Source organism: Haliotis asinina, chromosome 13 (genome assembly GCF_037392515.1).
Source record: "Haliotis asinina isolate JCU_RB_2024 chromosome 13, JCU_Hal_asi_v2, whole genome shotgun sequence".
NCBI lineage: Eukaryota > Metazoa > Mollusca > Gastropoda > Lepetellida > Haliotidae > Haliotis > Haliotis asinina.
The window spans coordinates 42,232,331-42,255,147 of NC_090292.1; the positions used below are offsets into that span (position 1 = coordinate 42,232,331).

At 37.8% G+C, this 22,817-nt stretch overlaps 1 protein-coding gene across 1 annotated transcript in view; it reads right to left on the reverse strand.

The window, feature by feature from the left end:
• LOC137259557 (titin-like) overlaps positions 1-16,368 on the reverse strand; it is a 136,708-nt gene extending 120,340 nt beyond the window's left edge. The window contains exon 1 of the mRNA XM_067797185.1: positions 16,235-16,368. The gene's annotated coding sequence lies outside the window, so the exon portion shown is untranslated. The remainder of the gene's footprint in view (positions 1-16,234) is intronic.
• Positions 16,369-22,817: the final 6,449 nt, after the last annotated feature.

The window sequence follows — 22,817 nt, forward strand, 5'->3', positions numbered from 1 at the left end:
TACAAAAGCTGTCATAGACGTCGCAATAAATAACAATGTTTCTGTGCCATAACTTTTCAAAGTTAAAAGGAAAAATGAGCTGAAATATTTGTGCTTAAAATGTCAGATTTATTTCTGAAAAATTGACTTGCACCTGGAGCATGTTAGACTCATTAAACTATGTTGCACTTTGACATATTGGGTTGACAGTATATATGTTAGCGAAAACAAATCTCCGAGAGCGGATCCCTTTAGGATTTCCATCCCCCATTTCCATTTTACATTGTCTACCAAAACCTCGGAGATGTGTTTTCTCCTATCCATAAACCAAGCAAAGATATATATATATTTTTTAGATATAATTTCAATATTTGGTATTCACTATTGAAAATCAACTGGGATGAGACTGGCAACCAACGCCTCGCCTTGCCTTGCACATGCACTGCCTGCACTACACACTTGTTCAAACCGAGATACAATCTCTATCTTCACAGCAGTCTTTCATAGCCTAGTGGATAAAACCGCCAACCTAGTAAGTGAAGGGATGTTGGTTCAAAACCGGCCCGGCTGTCAGGGAGATACAAATTGGAAATGGTCAATAATGTCATATTTTACAATGACATTCAGAGATGGCTAAACAAAGTGTCGTATCAATCTTCAAAACAAGCATAATTCAAAGTTTGGGGACGAAGGGACGCTATTGACATAATGAGTCGGAGGCATTAAAGAACAATAGAGTGATGTCACTGTCAGTTTATAAGAATGTTGAGTGGGTGTTTCATTTTTATTTACCCACTGCTTTCAATAAGTGGATATTTCAGTAATTTTATTCCCCTTATGATCTGTCATTGAGAAAGTTTACTGACTCATTTCATACCTAATCAAAAGCAACCTAAATATAATGGTTTCCATGGAGATTTCATAAAACATCACTCATCTTATACTGACAGTGCAACTTGATAACATCTGTTTTATGATTCATGCATGTACCCGTGAAGGTCCCGGGGTAGAATAGGCCTTCAGTAATCCATGCTTGCCATAAAAGGTGATTATGCTTGTCGTAAGAGGCGACTAACGGGATCGGGAGATCACGCTTGCTGACTTGGTTGACACATGTCATCGGTTCCAAATTGCACCGATCGATACCCATGTTGTTGATCATGGGATTGTCTGGTCCAGACTCAATTATTTACAGACTGCCACCATATAGCTGCAATACTGCTGAGTGCGGCGTAAAACTAAACTCAATCACTTACTCTTTATGCACGATTTTTATAAATATATTCACCATGCATATATTTTAAACCTTTTACATATCTAACATTTTAAATGCGTAAACGGTATGCTGCAAGATTTTTAGAATGGTTAATTGGAAATTTTCTGTGCATATTTTACCCACAGCTTATCTGAGCCTCTTGACGTCAAAACATAATAAAAAGAGCAATGCATAACAATAATAAAATATTAAAAACAATACAATGTTTCTAAAGTTGAACTTGAGGTCTCCGTTTTATGAATAGCGATTACCCAGCTGAAATAAGCATGAAAAAACCATGGTATACCATGGTATACCATGGTAGACCATGGTTCACAGACCATGGTTTCCATGGTCTAGCACGGCTTACCACATCCGGTAAATGGCACCACAGTTTACCATGGTAAAATAAGACCATGGTCTACCATGGTCAACCATGGCAGAATTAGACCATGGTAAGCCATGGTCTACCATGGTAGCAAGACCATGGTGGCGGTAAATGGCACCACAGTTTACCATGGTAAAATAAGACCATGGTCTACCATGGTCAACCATGGCAGGATTAGACCATGGTAAGCCATGGTCTACCATGGTAGCAAGACCATGGTGGCGGTAAATGGCACCACAGTTTACCATGGTGAAATAAAACCGTGGTCTACCATGGTAAAAAGTGACTATGGTGTATTATGGTAAACCATGGTAAAAGAAAAACCATGGCATACCATGGTCTACCATGGTAAACCAGAATAAAATAAGACCATGGTGGACCATGGTCATCCATGGCAAAAAAAGACCATGGTTAACCATGGTCTACCATGGTAACAAAACATCATGGTGGTAGTAAATGGCACCACAGTTTACCATGGTTAAGTAAAACCATGGTCTACCATTGCAGAAAGAGACCATGGTGTACCATGGTTTGCCATGGTAAAAGGAGACCATGGTGTACCATTTATTACTACTGAAAAAAATGAGACCATAGTAAGTACAGCATGTTCGTTAGATTGCACAACAGTTTACCATCAGAATAACCTTTGGCTATTGAGACCATGTTGAAAACCAACCATATCACACCACAACCTACATAGAAAATTGATATAGCACAAACACCATGGCATAGAAATCAATTAGAATATCAAATATTAAAGAATTAACATAAAAAAGACCCATGCACTGAAAACAAACTGTTTACATTACGAAGACAAAGTTTATTACGAACATTGCCTCAGATTTAAATGAAAGACAATTTGACGATAGCTGTTGGAAAGCTCACAGGGATTGTGGGATATCCTGTGCAGCTAGAATTATAAATCCAGTTACACTGCTGAGGAAAAATGGTATGTGGACATGTTCATCTTTTTTCAGAAGACATTATTATTTATTATTGTAAAACAGAAATGGGATGTCCTTCAGTCTGTATCCAGGAAAATGAACTCTTTCGGGACAACATTTCATGCAGTAATATACAATTTCAGAAATCCCATTAGACTATTTGATTTAAAAGTAGACACAATGAGAGTCACGACCAACACAGAATTTACAGGCGTGCCCCAAATCATCTACCTGGAAGTTGTACAGGGGGCATCACAATTTCTCTCAGACGAGACAGGATTATACACACATGTTGGAAGAACCTTCACGAAGAGCTGTGGGGACATCACAGAAGATACCCACATTGCTTCAGGGATAGTGCGTGAGTGAGTGACTGACTGAGTTTAGTTTTGCTCCACTTTTAGCAATGCTCCAGCAATAGCACGGCGACAGACACCAGAAAGGGGCTACACACACTGTACCCAGGAGAGGAATCGAATCTAAGTCTTCAGTTTGAAGAGCAAATGGCTCTGGAACATAACTTAATCTTCAGTGTTTCAACATTAGTACCATTTCTTCAGAACTGTCCAGTGGAAATCTGAAAAACACACAAACAACATTTAATAACTGTTTCCCCATTTCAAAGGTTCTTAAGCAAATATTGAAATTGTGTTGTTTAATTGTATATTTATAACTGCTGAAAAAATGTTAAGTATTTTCCCATACTTCGGATATTTTTTCACCTGAGTATTATACTAAATCATGTTATTTAAAAACATTTCTATACATGAATGACTTTGAATCACTTTCTTTTAATGTGAAGAGTGTATATCAGTAGCAAAACATGCAATAGAAGTCAAAACACAAAACTGGCTTCCAAATCACTTGTCTACATTCATAACCAAATACAATATTCTGAAATGATGCATAAAATTTCATAATACTTATAATAATCAGCACTATCATAATATTGATAAAAACGTATCTCAAAGTATTTGAACCTATTTCCACGTTAAATGAATGGCAAAATGTACTGACACATTCAGTATTGGTTTACAAACAGCAGTTATCACAAAGCTGAATACAAATATATACGATAGAAAGAAAATGGAATGTCCATAAACGTGCCTATAGCAATTACCTCCCTTTTATGATCATTTGAGTGTATTTTATTGTGTGTGTAATCTGAGAACAAACGGAATCTTTCAGGCTGACCTTACAGGCACCGTGAACTTTGACACCTTGTGCTACACAATTTTTTAAGTCATAACGGTTTTTAAAGTACCGTTAGATACTGATCGTGTCTTAACATAAATGAACGGAACATATTACATAAAACCTCAAATTAACGTTCATCACACATTATTCCTTCCGTTTGAGAGATATTCACTGAGAATGTACGACATAAACACTTCATACATTGCTATATATGTTATTGTTACATTGTCTTACGTCATTCTAATCAAAGAGTGTTGCTTACCCCTTTACCTATGTTCGTATGCGAACCTTAAGGTACTCAAAACAATTTAAATATCGGGGCACTCAAAACGATTTCAATATTGCTGTTGTTTACTTACCGCTCGTGCTGATCTCCATTGGAAATCAACCTGAGACGTATCCATCGGCATAAATCTAGTCTATTCCTTCTTCACATATCCAACATTGGATTATCCTCCAAATCCGTGAATCGCTAATACGTTAGGTTATTCTTCGCTTAGATCGTTGTCTGTTGGCAAAAGTTGTGTTTGGCGCCTCTCGCTCGCTTTGCGCGCTCACACAGGTCTACGTGACACATAGCACTAGCAGCAATGGCATCGTGCCGCGAAGAGATCGTCCCCATTCGGCTTGTCCCGGAATGGTGCGAGTTTGAAGTGGAAACGTATTTTTTAAGAAAAAAATTAAAGCCAACACGTTTTCATAGATATATACACATATATCTACTACGACCAGGAATATAATCGAAACTGCATATGTAATAAATAAGCTGTACGGTTAGCGCTCATGAAGTCGCAATAGATTACGGAAGAACGAAGGGCGTGGCCGTGTTTGGCGCGAAAATCGGAGCCATGTACCGCGCGTTCGTGTTACTTCACAACAGTGGATAATTTCTAATCTTACGATGTAATAATGGCTAGAATTACAGTATTTCGGCATAAACATCGAAATTTGAATAAATATTTATGTCGTATTATTTTCAACGGTGGGAATTGCGAAAACTTGATGTTCTGTGTGCACACGTCCCTTGACCGATTTGATCGATCTGTGGAAGGACAGTTTATGTACATATCCCCGCCCATAAATTTAATTTCATTAGTCAAAATTGACCTAATTTCTTAATGGTCGTATTTGCACGTGGTGAACAGAATGTGACAGTGAAATGTGTTCAAAAGTGGAGAGCACTGATTTTTTTTTCAACGGGTAGATCGACGTACGTGTTTGGAAAGCTGTAAAAAAACATCGATATCAAAATTCTTTTCAACATTTCTTTCTGTTTATAGTACCAAGTGAATTGTTTGTTGTTTTTACTGTTTTATGTTTTTGCTTCACCATAAACAATGCGAAAGACGTACTTATAAGTATCTGCTCACTTGCGATCGAGAAAATCACGGGAGAAATTCAATGAAAAGAGACGAATTTGACAGCGTACTTCAAAGTTTTACTTTATGGATAGACTAACAACTAGTCTCTGAAATGAACATATTTTACTTAAAAAAGTTCATATTGAAAATACTATAGTATAATACTATAATAATATAATGAAATAGAGCGCTGAGACTTTCTTCATTCGCAGAAGCTAAGGGAATCTACAATCTGAGAACAAACTGAATCTTTCCTTACAGGCACCGTGAACTTTGACACCTTGTGCTACACAATTTTTTAAGTCATAACGGTTTTTAACGGACTTTCTTCATTTGCAGCCTGAAGTTAAGGGAATCTACAATCCATATTTTCTAGACTTACATGGGTATTCTTGGATATATTTGCGTCAGGGCCTGTACTTTATGGATTAAATATCACTATTCAGGGCAATTAGAAAACCTCTACAGTATCAACTAGTTGCGTAGCTATTAACAAAAGGTGAGTTTTTCTTTGAACTGTCTATATTGCTGAGACATTGTTTAGCTTTTCTGTCGTACAATGTTTGTTGTGTTTATTTTAAAACAAGAAGAAAAAGGCACCCACACACAAAAACTAGTATTAGAGAGAGACGAGATTTACACAGTTTAATGGACAACTTTAACAAAGGGATCGGGAGAAATAAACCATGCCTATTATATTTTCAGATGAACACAGGGTTATTTTTGTTTTGCTTTTCCAGAGTATAAGACGTCAGTTGTTTGTTTGTGTATCTCTGCAGCAAATATTAGTAAAATCAGTGAATAGTTCCGCTTATGATTATTTTTATGACATCGTGTTCTATTTTTTTATTAAATCACACTACATTTTAACACTCACTGAGGTGTTAAGATTTAGTTGTTTAATGCACACAAATGTAAGAACAAGGACCTACAAGATTTGTTATTCATAAATGAAACACAGAGTCATGAAACCATCAGGTTTCCCCTTTTAATTTTTTTATTTATCACAGTTTAAAATGTAAAATTTTTCTGTGATGACCATGGTCTACCATGGACTTTCATGAAATGACCATGGTCAACCACTGCTTTGAACGAAAACACCATGTTTTACCATGGTTTTGTCTAGGATGACCATGGTCTGCCATGGCAAAAGGACAATGACCATGGTCTACCATGGTTTCTGGTGATCATGAGTTGTGATGACCATGGTCTACCATGGTAAAATGGAAAAGACCATGGTCTACCATGGTTACTGGTGACCATGGTCTATAATGACCATGGTCTGCCATGATGACCATGGTAGACCATGGTCTACCATGGTCTAGAAATGTTGGTGACCACGGTTTAGCACGGTAAACCATGGTAATACCATGGTTTACTGTGGTAAGCCGTGGTTGACCATGGTCAACCATGGTGCCATTTCAGCTGGGCAGTCTCCAGAGTTCATTGATTATTGCCGTTGCAAGCAAGATTGATTGACTAATTTATTCACTCAATTGCTCCAGTACTAACAGGACTAGGGCAAGTAAATGGTCAAATGTCAAACATTCGCTCTGTGACCTCCCAAATCCCTCATGTACCTATATCTCATCTTATTCTCCCCTGTACTGCTGGCACACTTTCAACAACACCGCACTTCTGAGGGTTACCTGGGGATTCCAGTAAGGGCGCTGGCCAGCTGATAATGTGGATTGACCTTTCAAGTTACCTCCCTTACTGGGTCACTTGGTGCCAATGTTTTGCTGATAATGTTATTTCATTCCGGTGCTATAATTAAGGACCAGTATGGGTTTGAATCCGGATTCCTTTAAACATGTTTCTATGGATTTGTGAGTACCAAAGGTTTGCTCCTGCATCTAACGGGACTTGTATTCACCTCATAGGATATTTCCTCCCCCCTCAAACTGACAAGAGGGGCGACATGTAACCTTGTGGTTAAACCGTTCACTCGTCACAGGGAAGGCCCAGGTTCGATGTGTGAAGTGTTCACTCGTCACAGGGAAGGCCCGGGTTCAATGCCTCATAGGGGTACAATGTGTGAAGCGATCACTCGTCACAGGGAAGGCCCAGGTTCGATGCCCCATAGGGGTTCAATGTGTGAAGCGATAACTCATCACAGGGAAGGCCTGGGTTCGATACCCCATATGGGTACAATGTTTGAAGCGTTCACTCATCACAGGGAAGGGTACAAGGTATGAAGCCCATTTCTGGGGTGTCCCCCACCATGATATTGCAGGAATATTGCTAAAAGCATCATAAAACTAAACTCACTTGCTCACGTATCCACACAAGCTGCTGTCAACATGTCTATGTAGTTGAATGGCTAAGTAGCTATAGGTCCTAATAAAGGAACAGTATGTTGATATGGGACAGGAATACATGGAGTTCAATTTTCTTTAGTTGACTTATACAATAAATGATAAATAAGTCTACATGAATGAGGTGAGGGAAGTTCCAGTTCAATTCCAGCACTTTTTCTACGAGCGGTCATCTCTACACAGACAGTTGGAATACCGGACTGATTGACAATATAGAAGAATCCTGCTCGTGGTTGTCCCTACTGACAATCAGAACACCACACACGAATCAGAACACCACACATGAATGTATAGTACTGTTCAAACCAAATTCACGTCATGATGAACAGAAGTTGACGTTTACGTTCACATCAATACATTTAACCCTATATGCCTCTTGATTGTAAAAGGAACACAATTCAGACTTGCCATTATATCTGTTCATGCACTGTGCACAGTAAAAATCTACACTGCATTGCTTCTGGTGATAATCTTTGTGGAAGAATGTGAAACTTATGATAAACTATGACCAGACATGAAGCATTTATATTTTCATTGAAATTCCTGCCATGCCAGATGATATATATCTATCTTGTTGAGCTAATCACCAAGCATAATCCCTCCAGAATGTTAAGATTGGCAGATTGACACCTTCTCACCATTCCCAAACAGAAACTGGTCATTCAGATTTCGCTCCCAGTAATGGCGATGCACATTTGTGGTATGAACTCCACACTCAACTCAAAATGTCTCCCTCATATTTAAGTTTAAAGTTCACTGAAAACCCATCTCTTCAGGAAATATTACAATCTATATCAAAACTTTCCTGAAATTTGTACATTCCTTATAGCACAACCTTTGCTTTGTAAGTATTTGGGTTCTTTTCACTCCCTGCAGCACACTGAACTGTGTGGAATTCAGCACATCATAAATACACATGTTATTATTATATATACATAATAACGAGTAAAAGATAACACAAGGGTATGACTTCAGTTTATTGCAAGTATCCCCAACAGCTTACACACACCTGCCAAAACTACTTAAATGAACATCGGACTGGCTTCATCCAGCATTCCAAACTAATAAAATGCCTTTCACAAACAAATTAGTGAAAATAGCAAATTTATTCCAAATTTGGTAATTTTAATTTCTTCAATGTCATTATTTTTTTGTAAATTCAAGGTTGTTTCAACATTTTATTTAAGACAAAAATGTATAATGTCACTGCAAATTTACCTCTATGCAAGTTTAAATAATCCATGCTGGCAAGAAAATAGTATTTCACTTGAAATATATGATCTTGGACACAGTAGCTGGCTCAAGAGATGGATTGCTTTCTGGATGAGGCCATGATTTGTTAGCTGTTGCCAGCTTCTTATCTACATCAGATGCATTTAGCGCGCATGTCACGTGCAAGGAAGATGCAAGTAACGAGAGACAGCAAAAACAGAAGTATGCAACAACCACTTGCCAAGTGCATTTCCATCAGATCGACTTAGCAGCTGATGTGCTACTTTCCAAACAACCTCTCTTCAGATGACCTGATATAATCATGAAAAGTAGATATTTTCCAAAATCTTGGAATATATGCTGGCAAATATTAATACATGTAAATGATCCATTTGTAAGTTTAATTAATTCTTTGCCATAGCAAATACAGAAATATTTGGATTAAATGGCTATAGTGGTGACACAGAAATTGTTGTTTATAAATAAAAGATACTTGATATGGATGGGCAACTTTGTTATTACTTCAAGGAGCATCAGGCTTGCAAATTCAAGTATGTAAATTATAATAATGAAGTTGCAAATCAAGTGTCATGTATCACTCTACCAACTTCTAAATGCATATCATGAGTTCTACATTCATTTAAAAAAAATTAATTTTAATAACTTTCTTGTATTAACCACATTATCTTAACAACTTATTTTTAACTATTATAAATATCTTTTCACAATACAAAATATTGATGATTAAAAAGATCGTAAGAAACAAAGACAATCTCCATTCTCAGAAAGATGATGCTTCTAAAAGACATTTGTGCAAAACACAAGTACTGACCAATCCCACTGGGCATAATTATAAGTCAAACTTCGAATTCTGAGACCATTCTTAATGACAAAAAGAACACTTCATAAGAGATTTTTCCTCAACAATGACTTATTTAATATCCATTACAAATATTCTTTGAACATTCTCTTTGAAAGTAACACCTTACTATTTTGAATAATCTTAAGTCAAAATGTTAGAGACCAATCTTGATATTGACTACTAAACATAATTTCTAAAGAAATTGTTTTATAACAATGTCTTATATAAGGGTCCATTGCAAACATTATTTGAATATTCTTTTTAAAAGTAAGACCTAAATATTTTACATAATTGCATTAGTCAAAAATTGAGAGAGACTCTTGATAATGATCATGAAGTATAATTTCTAAGTTAGAAATTGTTCAATAACGACATATTTAACTGCCCTTACAAATATCCTTTAACTATTCTTTTAAAAAATAATACTTTGTTGTTATTTCTGAAACATGAACAAAAAAACATGTGACCTTCACAGCTTGTCAGAAAACAACTGTGTATGGCAATTAACTATGCATTTCTAATGAAATGTAACCAACACACACAAAATACTCCATGAAACGTGGAAGTCACAATCTGGGGGTGATTGTGACTTTCACTGATTCCCAACAACCTGTTGGGTAGTACCAATGTCAACAAACATGGCCGCTGAAAAAACAACCCAAGCTGTTTGCCAAAACCTCAGGGTCAGAGAGAACTAACCAGATTCTTTATGAATGTACAAATGTACTGATGCCATTTACATACATATTCAGGGACATTCAGTTGATGACTGACCACTAAAACCACAAAAAAAAATGAATACAAATTTAATGTTCAACTAAGGCAGGAAAACATACATGACGAACATTCAAATTATTTCTCCTAACTTGCTATACTTTTATGAATCTACAGAATTTCTCACCTTATTAAAACTGTGAGAGGGACAAGCAGTGAGGGTTTGAACAGCCGACAGGACCAGCATCGCGAAAATGGTACAAAGCAAAAAATACCCAGTCCTATATTTATACTTACCTCACAATATGCCATCATGTTGGGCAAGTCCATTAATACCTGTAGGGTTTGATTGGTATATTCTGTGATGAAATGTTGGATTCCTGTTTTCACACCTACTCAGTCCTTTTACACTACCAAGGATTAGTCCACTTCTGACAAGAGGGGTGGAAAGTATAATAAGTGAGTTCAAATAATATTGCATCAGCAACGTAATAATATTCTGAACAATAATATAAACAATTTAAACAATTCTTGCAAATCAAACTAAATTCTTAACTTGAATGAAAACATAGTAATTATGAAAAAAAATTAATTACATCATTCAGTCATGATTTCACAATTTAAGCTACAATAAGAAATTAACTAGTATTTTCATTATCATATTATATACAGATGTTGAATAAGAAACATATTTTCCACTGTGGCGTACAAGTACCCTTCAAGGTATGCGAATATCTGAAATTGATCTTCATGATCCATAAATAACGCAGAGCAACATGCTGCTTCAACAGCAGTGCACATCTGTGAGGGGAGGGCGGAGAACTTGCTGAGCAATTGGAGATACGCCCATTAAAACACTGGGGGAATTCTGATTTTGTTACCAACTTTACTCTCTTTCTCAACTAAAAGAAACTAATTTTAGATATTTATCAAAATCTCATATCATTTAAAATTTAATTTGTTTAACATACTGACTTATCTTTTTCATGTTCACTTTTAATAACTAAATATAAAAATTTCACATGCAGAAATTCAATCTGACTTCAAAATAATTCATGGAGGTGTAAAGCGTAATTAAGCATTGATTCAATAATGTTATATTATGAGACATTAAGTTTAAAAGAAAAAGTGTTTCAAACATGTATTTCATAATTTTTAAGTATCCTTATTTTGTCTTGAATATATAGCAAGAGCACTGGGCCTTCTGTTCAGAGGGAATATATACTGACTTACTCTGATACATCTTCAAATATCAACTGTACGAAAACTAATGATATTTTAATAATAAAATGGGTTTTTAATGCTTATTTATTAACTCACTCACTGTCTCCTCACGCACTCTCACACATATTCATTCATTCATTCATTTCATTCATTCATTCATAAAAGGATAATCATCAAGATCTAAATATTTTGTGATGCACATAATCTATCCAAATCTAAATCAGTCTTAGGAATAAAACAAAAGAGAAGTTAGCATGATGTGTGAACCATGTTTGCCTGGCATCAGATGCCAGATTCTGTTGGGAGATGCTACAAACAGACTGTATCTATTCCCCCACCCCCGCCTCCCCCCCCCCCCCCACCCCCCCACGCAGGAGTCAGTACCAGGTGTTGAGGAATGAGTGCAAGGAGGTCAAGGTCACTCAAGGTTACACATAATGAAGGGTAAAGCCAACATGCATTGGCAGGAGATAGGGTGGGATTTCAGGGGGTTCAAACACTCCCCCTTTGAAGATTCCTGTATCTGTCTATGATGGTTGTGGAGATTCAGTCGACTGACGCTTTGTCTCTGAATAATTTTTATTTTGCTAGAAACAATTAATTCCATTAAAATTGAAAAGGAGAATAAATAAGGTAAGATGGGGCATTCAGAACCTGTGGAAATGTAGACTTGCTTCATTTGGGGCTTCAGGTTGGGTGTAAGAAAAAAATATGGTTCAGGGACTGTGAGACAGATGAGGGATTTAGCTGTGAGGTATCAGGTTTGCCATTACTTCTAAAACTTTAGTTTCAGAATGTAACAACATAAATCAAGGCACTGGGTATTAGGTAATCAAGTTTTCTTAAGGTATTCATTGTCATGTTGTCCAATGTGTTAGGTACTTGTACACCAAAAAGTTAACATTTTTAAAAAATATAAGTAATTCTGGATGTGTTGAATTCTAACTTTTTCTGTTTAGTGCTGTCCCAAGTGTGTAAGGTATTATTGCATTAGATGCTCACAAATCAATGTACAAACCTGATTAATTAACTCCTTCTTTTCTTCACCTACTCACCCTACAAAGCCCACTCACTCACTCACTCACTCACTCACTCTGCACCACTGCTATGTGCCTGTGTTCAGACAGTATAACCTGGGGTTGCTTTAAATGCAATATGCATGTTAAATTAAGAATACATGAGAGAACAATAACTAATAATTATAAAAATTCATTTGTATAGTGCCTAGTATCCATCTGACTAGTGGGGCGGTGGGGTAGCCTAGTGGTTAAAGAGTTCGCTCGTCACGCCGAAGACCCGGGTTCGATTCCCCACATGGGTACAATGTGTGAGGCCCATTTTCTGGTGTCCCCCGCCGTGATATTGCTGGAATATTGCTAAAAGCGGCGTAAAACTCACTCACTCACTCACTCACTCATCTGACTAGTTGCTCACTGGACGCTGTAATCAGAATCTGATTATTATTACCCAAGATAACCAAAGCTGCCCATTACGCGCTAGAAGGTTACAGTCACGTGACTTTATCCAACCGGATACCCATTTTCTGCTGGGTGAATGAGGCAATTATTAACTCACTTGCTTAAGGTGAGATGATCAACAAAATATAGGTACGAGTAACACTTAGTAATTAAATTGGCACAGAGAGATCTTATGTTATTGAGTTTTGAAAAGCAAGAATCTGATAATCTATTAGGCATAAATTCATGCAAACACGCGCCTTATCTTGAAATGACAAAGAGTGCATTGGGTGCTTAAAAAAGTGTTTTTGTGTTTTGTTTGTTCTTCAATGTAGCACTCAGCAATATTCCAGCTATATGGCAGTGGTCTGTAAATTGTCAAGTCTGGACCAGACAATCCAGTGTTTAACATCATGAGCATCATAATACACACTTGGGACACGATGACATGCACCAAATCGAAACCAAATCCACTATCGATTATCTGAGAACTTGTGAACAGTTATCAATTATAACTGAGATATATTAATTTTTTACCTAATCAGTTTTACTGATACAACAAAATTCTGTTTGATGGAAATAAAGATTTTTTACAATCAATAATGATTTTTAATCCTTCTTTCGATCGATTTTTGATTATTTTCGATCATCTGAACACCATTTACAGGAAGCTTCAGGAACTATTGATTGCAGAGATACTTCATGATTGCAATTCCAGTCTTTGGATGATCAGCTTGAAATCTCAACAGAGTGGGAAATGCAGTTTTTGAAAGGGTGCCTTACTGCACAAGAATGGATAATTTGTGTGTGCCTTTGTAAAAATAAATGAGCATATATCTTTTAATAATCTCATTAAACTTGTAACCTTACAACAAAATGCCTTTTCAATTTATTGCAGAAACATTATCAATAAACATTAAGTAAACCTCTAAACTTAAGGATTTCCGCACTATTATGACTTAAGGATTTCCGCACTATTACGAATATTCCGCTTCAATAAGGTGACGAACAAACCCACCCATTTGACCCAAGGTTTCTCGGTGATCATCACCCGTGAATATCCATGTCAGATCTGATCTTCTGTAACCCATGATTGAGGCCACAAACGGGATCAGGTGGTAAGACTCGGTGAGTTGCTTGACACATGTCGTTGTATCCCAGCTGTGTCAATCGATGCTCATGCTGTTGATCAGTCTGTTCCAGACTAAATTATTTACAGACTGCTGCCATGTAGGTGGAGTATTCCTGAGCACGGCATAATAGTCTCTCACTCAGTCAATGACCAAGATTCTATCCACAGATACATGAATTAAAATCTCAACCTTAAATACATATTAAAATGCAAAAATATTCACACTGAACAATTTCCCATTTATCCAACTGCTTAAAAACTGAAAGGTTAATCTCAAGATTGTTTAAAATTTCATCTACTGCAATAGGAAGTACAGTGCCCTCCTGATTTTGTACAGGAAAATGAGACTGAAACATCTGGTTTGTAACAAAATACCAATTTTCAAAAAGCTGATTCTCTTCATTCAAATCTGGACATCCGTGCAGTCCTATAACAAGGAGGGTAAAAGAACTGCTTCAGTAACACACAATAGGGAGGTAAAAGTAATTACCAGTCGGTCACTGGGTCTGGACACGACCATGTGGTTAACACATGCATGCTAATTCCCATGGCAACAAACAGATATATTTTCAGAAGGAAAAAGTGAGTGTGAGTAATTTGATTACTTTTTTCACTTCTCTCATCATATGCTCCTGAAAGCCAGTTTCCCTGTTTCTTCATTCTATTCATAAAGCTCATATTGAAAAATATTTGGAAATTATTTGTGCTTGGAAATTATGCTTATTCAGGATTTAAGATTCAAATGTATCTTTTAATGGATATTTCAATAAATATGAGTGAGTTTAGTTTTACGCCACACTCAGCAACATTCCAGCTATATGGTGGCAGTCTGCAAATAATCGAGTCTAGAACAGACAATCCAGTGATGAATAACATGAGCATCGATCTGCGCAATAGGGAACCAATGACATGTGTCAACCAAGTCAGGGGTCTGACCAGTCGATCCTGTTAGTCACCTCTTACAACAAGCATAGTCGTCAACAAAAAAAAGAAAGCAAAGAGTATATCATTACTACATGTACACTTATATACTTTATTTTAGCATTGCTGACCTGAAAGGTGAAATTAAACTTGGTCTGGCCACTGTGGGGATGAACTGGCGGGAAAGAGTTCCTTCTGTTCCCCTATACTCTTTCTTCTGCAGATTAATAGATGTAACACAAAGCAGTTCAAGTCTGTATATATTACACTTAATTTTGGGGCTTTTGCTAATTTTTGTGAGTCCCCTAGTAATTGTTGTGTGAGGCTTTGTTAATAATCCTAGGATATATCAATGAGTAAATACTTTTTATTTGAGACTGGGGAACGGGAGGAACTGTTACCGTCTGGAGGAATTTTCTGTTATGCTTTGGTATCAACCAAGTCACCAAGTTAAACCATCCAATCCACTTAAAAATTGATCCACTCTACGACCAGAGGAAATACGGAGTGGAGTTGTGTCTTCTAGTCAGACTGTACACATTTTTATAATTTACTTATTGAGAATCATGGTGAGACAACCGACCACGTCCTGGCACAGGAACCCGATATCGCACTGTAGGTTAAACATAGATCAAAGATATACACTCATGTCAAATATATTAATGTATATGACGTGAGTGTATATTTATGGTCTGTGTTTAACCTACAGTGCGATATCGGGTTCCTGTGCGTCTTGGCTGTAGGAAAAAAATCACAGCTCACAGCAAGGACTCAGTCACTTGTTTTCCTGGGCGGCCAACCCCTGTATTCTCTGATACCTGTTGGTTATTGTTACAACCTTAATCGGATATATTCCAGCTTTAAAACAGCGGTGTGACCATGTATTGATTAGACAAACGTGAGATTGACATCATGAGCACCAATTCGCTTACTTGGATTAGGATGACATATGAATCAACGATTTGAGCTGCCTGGCTATATATACACAGTTTATAGTCGTTTCATACCGCAAGCATAATGGCCAATTCTAATCTGGGTCTAAGACATGTAAACAGGTGTTAACTCTATGCAAGGACGACAAAAACTGTACATTTCACAGAAACTCAACATAATCACAGCTAAATGTGGACAGGACGTCCAAACGCTACAAACTCTGAAAACAATTGCATCGGAAAAATTGAAATCTACTTTCGATATGTTTAGACTTTAGTATTGTTATCTCTACGCTTGTGACAACATGGCGTTGGGATAGTTTTATCCAACCTCTTACCAACGACGTCAGTCTCTTTAAATCCCCTTCTAACACTTGTTTGCAAGATGGGCTGCACGATGTTTGTTTACTTCCCGACAACAGCACGTGTTAATGTTTGTAATTGAGCAAAGGGAGGTAACCGCGTAAACTGTAACAGCTGAACTTGGAGTTCGGTGCAGTTCAAAAATCGCAAGACCTATGATGAAAAATAGTAACTCTACTAAGTGTGATGATGATGATGATGATTATTATGATGATGATGGTGGTGGTGGTGGTGTTGGTAAAACAGGCATGTGTTTTTAAGGGGCTGACGTTGTACTTTATTAAATTGAAAAAGAATTCCATATGTAGCTTCACACACAATAATGTAAGACCTTATATAGTAGCATAGGGGCTTATCCAATGCATCGATCGCCTCATCCTGGATGAATATTAATGAGATCTCCGGGAACCGGGATGACTGTTATCTGGTCACTATAGTGTGAAGAGTTTTATCTATATTTAGTCATTTATTCTTCAAATTTATTTGCTGAGTGTTTGTCATGCCTCCTTTGTTTCAGACATATATAAATGTAGTTTTATATTTTTTCATTTTTTTTTTTACAGAAGACAAACATTGTCAGACTTGTGTATTAATTATCGCATAGCACTTCTGATATTATCAACACTGCATTGTGTTATATAACTGTATAACAACTGTTTAATCTGTTATATGCTTTCTAAAATATCTATATGCCTTTCACGACAAAAACAGACAGTTTCATACTTTGTCACGTAAATGTAGCCGTTAATATTGATGAGTAAGGCGTTAAACAACAAACCAACCAGCCAACCAACCAATCAACTTTTAGAAGTTGTAAAGACGAAGGAAAATTACTTCCTGTTTGGATGTGATCAATATACAACGCTGCGAAAAACCTATTTACCTCCGTGGAGTAATTTAATAAATTATTGTAAAGTTATGATGTTAATAACTTCTAATGACCAGTTTTATTATTATTATTTATTCTTATTATAATTATTTATTGAATTGTGCCAAATTTATCAAATCAGCGTTTACTTATCGATCTTCTATATGATGACAACACAAATGTCTGCCTATTGTCATTGTTCAAAGTATCATTTATATTGCTTTTGCTACATGGGCCGATGGCCTAGAAACTGAAATACACTTCCTCGCCCTTAGAAGTTGTGAAGATGAAGGAAAATTACGTCCGGTAGTCAGCTTATTTACTGCTATGATAGATACTGGTTTGTTTTGTTGTTTCAGAAGTTGTAAAAATGAAAGTGCGTCTGGGAGAAGTTTTACGTGGTCTGTGTGGACATGTGGCAATTAAGTCCATAAAGGCCATCAACAAACTCAGCAACTTCGAGAAAAAGTCCGATCCTCGATGCAGTTATATACTCTCCTTGTTTTAACTGTTTGTCTATCGCTTGCTTGATGGGCCGGCGTTGCTTTAAGTTGTACTGAATGTTGATCCCATGGATGTACAGCATTTCTTAAGAAAGAGGCAAAGTGGATAATGACTCCAGCCTGTTATTCTTTATCTTATTAGAAATTATCATTTAAACTGTTAATGTTTACCACAGAAACTTTGTGTGAGTCTACGTGATTGATAACGGAGACGACATTCACTGCAGCCAAGAAAATGACTATCCACAGAACTTGGTCTTCCTTCTAAAGTACCCTTCCTGTTCCTTACTTGCCTCTCTTCTGATCTGTCCCCGCCCGTCTCGTTGTCTGCCTGCTGTCCCGTTAGCCCGTCCTGTCTACTTTTAAAGGCAGATGAACGACTATCAGCCTGCATCTATTTGCAGTTCTCACAGGCATGCTCTTCTTACCTGGCGATATGTCTGACAAGTGCTCGACGACAGATGTGTTACGTGTCTCGGCGCCCAGAAAAACGGAAAGAAAAAAATGATTCCGTGAACCCTGAGAGGATCTCAGACTTTCTTCGTACAGAGAGAAAACAATATGGATCAATTAGTGACTACCATCTCATGAATCGAACCATGATACTCAGCGTGTTAGAGAGGCACGTAAAGTTATTCCCAAGGACGTCCGTCCTAGCTGAAACATGGTATTTACGTTGACGAGTGAATTACTACTAGTATATGATGATTATCTTCATATACATGCCTCAGTTTTAACTTGACTGTCGGACTGGTGAATTTGAGAATGTCGAAGTTCCGGCTGAAAATAACCCGTCCCGGGCGGTTAGGAAGACAGGTACTTCGAACGCTGTACACATAGCGGGGCAGTTGATTTCCATTACCTAAGGTCCATTATACAACACACCAGTCATTGTCTTTTGAGCTGGGCACAACATTGTCTTCGGTCCATATGAAGTAAAGTATTGTCTTTGGACTCCTATTATAATTGAAACAATAAAAAACAGAAAAGGTTGTTTTATTATGTAAAAATCTATGATTGTAACTTGGGGCTTGTATGACAAGTTCATGGTCTTTGGTCATTTAAATTTCTGATATTGGTAAATCTTTGGTAAGATTCTGACCTGGACAATATGTGACATTGGTAAGACTAAACTTAAGACAATACGTGACAATATGTGACAATACATGAAAATACAATACACACACCTAGATTAGACATAATGTGCAAAGTACATCAAACATAAATCTAGATTACACAACGTCTCAAAGTACATCATACATGAAGCTAGATTACACAGCAGAGCAAAGTATATCATATATAAATCTAGATTACACAAGGGCTCAAAGTACATCATACATAAATCTAGATTACACGTCTGCACAAAGTACATCATACATAAATCTGGTAGTTTGAAGTGGTAAGTTTCCATACATGGGGAAACTCCGAAACGTTGCCCACGGCAAACAGCAAAGAGCAGTTCTGTTCAAGAAAACACTTTAAATCTTTCTTGAAATAGCTGCTCTGAACTTTGACGAATTGAAACGTCAAGTGTGAAGTAAGAGGTCCTGTAAAATACACATCGTCCACCCAAATGAATGGCGTCAGCACTGTGGCCTTAAACATCCTTGATATCAACTTGCCACTTATAAACACCCCATAACCAAGGCAGTATTTCCAAGGATAGAACTTGTATCGGCTCAGAACATTCTTGGTAAGACGCCATCTTCCCTGTCGACGGATGGGTGTGAGGTGACTGTTCATATCACAATGAATCGTGTTTCTTCTGGAAGCGCTTTGGTGATATTTCTCCAAAAATGCATATGTGTTGACGAAGGTATCGTCATCAATTTTGGCCACAACATTTGCAGTTTTACAGAAGGTCACCAGCCATTGTAGTTCCGAACTCACTTTGAGAGTAAGGTTGTGATACGTGTCCAGGAAGCGATCTTGTATGACGTCACCATACTTCCGGTGTTCGGCGGTTAACAATTGCTGCGTAGCACCGGAAGTTGTAGATCCTACAAAGAATGCCAGTTTTATTGTGAAGTTCTTGAAGAATGTTTGATTAGCGAATGTTGATCTTATGATTTGACGGCGAATGAAATTGTCACACGCACTGCTGACGATAAACACAAGGTCAACCTTACGATGTAAGCATATACTTGGATTGTTAAGGGAGTATCGACCGATGTGATGTGTAGGGTAATTTGTTGTCACTGATCGATGTTTTGACCGACTTATGTTAGGAGCATGTTGCATGAAATGAAAGTCCCACGTTTTCGAGTAGACTGCTTCAAGCTTTGGTGTTTTGGGTCGTATGGCCCAACTCTTGTACAAAATGAAGAAAGATAAAATTATAGTATGTATTGCAACGAAATAGAAGAATATGCATGGTATAAATGTCTTCAACCTCATCTTCCTGAACAACTTCTGAACAGTTGTTTTATGTCTAGTGTTGAGAACAATAGACCTGCCCTTCCGATGCTCGCCAAATGTACCAAGGAATCATTTCGTATCTTTCAAGTCTAATTGCAAATATGCCTTTTCCGGAGTTTAAATATAGGCACATATGAACCCGAGTAAGTGCACATGATACCATCCAGTAGCACTTTGGAATAGCATTATCAGATCCCTGGGGAGTATACAACCAGGTGCTGCCGCAATGTTAACAGTCAGACTGTCATCTATCTCGCACGGTACCCATTGCTGACTCGGAGAATAGAACCATACTTTGAAGGCAGTCTGTTGAAACAACGCATGCCACATTCGTCTGTTACTATTATCATTATTATATGATAATCATATAGCGTACATATTCACGGAACAAGTACATGTTCAAGGCACTGGTGTTTTTATCTCGATCATTGTCTATCTCATCCCCCGGGGAACCATACATACGTGCTTCTATGTGGAACAAGACCGGGACTCTAGCTCTCACGAGTTTTCTGTCCAGCCTTCGGCGTCAAAGGTTGCTTATTTTCATCAAATCTGTTACCCCCTCGAATGTAAATTGGAACACGTGCACACCATCCTCGTGAGTTGTCTGACTTGTGGATGAAAGACAACTGCGTTTACATCATTTGTAACATTTTTGCTTCCAAAATAAATTCAGTAATTGTTATTTCTTTGTGAATAGAGTGTTCTTTACATTCTTTTTTGTGCCTGCGGTAGCTCTGATCTGTTAAAGCAACACTCATATACTGACAAGATTTCGCTGTAAACGTGGGTACCTACATCGCAGCATAATTCCTATAGGTAGCGGTGATTTACTATTTCTCAAGTCCTGTATCCGCTCGATTCCATCTAAATTCACATAAATCCTTTGGGTAGAGCTGATTTACTAGTGTTCCAGTCGTGTATTGACACGAATACGTTATACAGCGTGTCCTGCATAACTCGAACGGACGCACACTGAACAGAAATGGTCACGCAAAGACGATTGTCATCACTGCTATAATAATCAGCGTCATGATGACGAAATGATCCTGTTTTCTGTTATACGTGTTGTAACCCATGTATGTCCACACATCAATGCAGTTGTGCTTTATGGCCGTAACATCTTGACCCCATTAATGCGGTCAATCAAGACGATTACTCTCACATACGTCTTTTATCAAATAATTATACATTCCAGTCATACGTGCATGGTATTACATGGGATAATGTCATAGAAACTGGTGTATTGCATGTTATCACACGGAAAATTGAATGCGTCTTACAGTGTCATGAACACAATGCTTTGAAAATATCATTTTTATAGCACTCTGAACATCTGTGAATATCCGAATAATGTCATGGTGATGGGCGAATTTAATTTTACGCCGCTGTTAGCAATAATCCAGCAATATCACGACATCGTGGTCACAGATGTCACATTTCACAATCACAGCATCTGAAACTGTTTGATCCCACGGGCACAGTCCTCTTGAAAATATCAATTAGAGCCTTCATAACATCCGGGAATGTCCGAATTATGTCACCGAAACACTCCTGTCGTAAACTCCAGTTGGAGAGATGCTGATCTTCTACTGTTTACCTTCCAAAGACGAAGGAGAAAATGTTATTAATATAATCGTGAACACAACGGATCAGTTTGATTGAAGCAATACAAGGTAAGATTGCTGGACAGATATTTTCAGCAAGCGGTAGCCTGGCACCCCAAAGTCACGATAAACTGTCGTCTGCTGTAACAAGGACAGGCAGATGTCACCCAGAACGAAGACAGATCGATATGTGCGTCATTGAATGTATGTTGAATGATTGTTGTTTCATCGTTAGTCCATGGCATATGTTACATGAGTAATTTTTGCTGTGACGTAGTCCTGATCAATATATGAGTGAGTTTAGTTTTACGCCGCTTTTAGCACTATTCCGGCAATATTACCGCGGTGGGCACCAGAACTTTGCCTCACACTTTGAATCCATGTGGGGTTACTAACCCGGGTGTTCGGCGTGACGAACCAACGCTTTTACTACTCGGCTATCTATAACTGCTCTCTAACGTGAAAGAGGTGTTCGAATGGAGTTGTAAATGTAAGTTTTGACTAGGTTATATTTACCGTCCAACAGTTTCAGAATAGTCATATCACCAGACGGCGTAGCTTAAGCACTCAGACGGCGTAGCTTAAGCACTCACGTACTCGCTTACAGACTCACCCATACATTCAAAGACTATCCCATGCATTTAAAGACTTACATACGGACCCACTCACGCACTTACGCACTCACCCATGCACTTAAAGACTTACTTTCGGACTCACTCAAGCACCAAACGACTAAATCATATACTCACCCATGCACCCAAAGACCTACTTACGGACTCACTCACACATTCACAGACTCACTCATGCATTTAAAGTCTCAATTACAGATTCACTCAAGCACTGACACTCACTCAAGCTCACACATTCACTCACAGACTCACTCAAACGATCACGGACTCACTCACAAGCTCACTCGTGCACTCAAAGACTCACAGACTCATTCACAAGCTCACTCGTGCACTCAAAGACTCACAGACTCATTCACAAGCTCACTCGTGCACTCAAAGACTCACAGACTCATTCACAAGCTCACTCGTGCACTCAAAGACTCACGGACTCACGGAATTAAACACACACGGACTCACTGAAGCACACACAGAGTCCCTCACGGACTCATTCCAGCACAACCGTGACGATCCGGGGTAGAATAGGTCTGCAGCAA